Source organism: Dromaius novaehollandiae, chromosome 6, assembly GCF_036370855.1.
Source record: "Dromaius novaehollandiae isolate bDroNov1 chromosome 6, bDroNov1.hap1, whole genome shotgun sequence".
Classification (NCBI taxonomy): Eukaryota; Metazoa; Chordata; class Aves; order Casuariiformes; family Dromaiidae; genus Dromaius; species Dromaius novaehollandiae.
Window position 1 is genome coordinate 29,133,520 of NC_088103.1, and position 949 is coordinate 29,134,468.

The window sequence follows — 949 nt, forward strand, 5'->3', positions numbered from 1 at the left end:
ACTTCCCCCGGGCGGGCAGCCGCGCTCGCCCACGGCGCGCCCCGGGCGGCCGCGGGGCGGGCGCCGCGCCATCGCCATCGCCATCGCCTCCGCGTCCCCCGGCCCCCGGGGGAGAGGGGCGGGCGGGGAGGCGGCCGCTCCCCGCCCACCCGCGCCGCGGCCCGCTCCCCGCTCCCCCCCGGCTGCCCGCTGCGACGGCGCCTCGGGGGGCGGGGGGGGCGCCGCCGCTCCGCCCCCCGCGGGCAACGGCCGGCCCGGGGCGGCGGCGCGCGCCACCTGCCCCAACGGCCGCTTCCCCCCCGCAACCGCCGCTTCCCCCCGCCCCGGCCGTGGTTCCGCGGGCAGTGCCGTGCTGCCCCCCCAGGCGCACGGGGGGGCCGGGGCCGGGGCCGGGGCCGGGCTGCCGGGGTGAGGTGCTCGGCTCGATGAGGGTGGGAAGCGCTGCTCGGAGAAGACTACTTAAAGGAAGCGGTCACGGGCAGAAATTGCTGCTAGGTGTAGCGGTCTAGCTGTAGTCTAGCAGAAGTAACCACAAGGCAGCAAAACTAGACCCGAGGCAGAGCTGCTCTGTTTGGAGATGAGGTGACTGACGGTGCAGATGCTGGTGGGCTTGCTTAGATGCAGCCTCGATCAAACCATAAAGAAACCTCTGCGTTTCTCTGCTGTTGAAATGCGCGTGCTGAAAGATTCCCGGTGGTAGGTCCAGCAGGGCCCTCGCTGCCGCCTCGGGAGTTAGTGGTGGCCACCTATATAGGATCTACCCCCAACACCATGGTCAGCTCTTACCTATTTCTTTGTATCTTTAAGCTTACAGCTTTTCAGGATTAAGAGTTCTTCCTCCCTGCTAAATTTATGTGATTCCTGCAACCTATATTTTTTCCTTTATTAATATTTATATTGAGTCATTTTGAACTTATTCACTGTTCCATGTGTAATCTTTTTCAGGAAA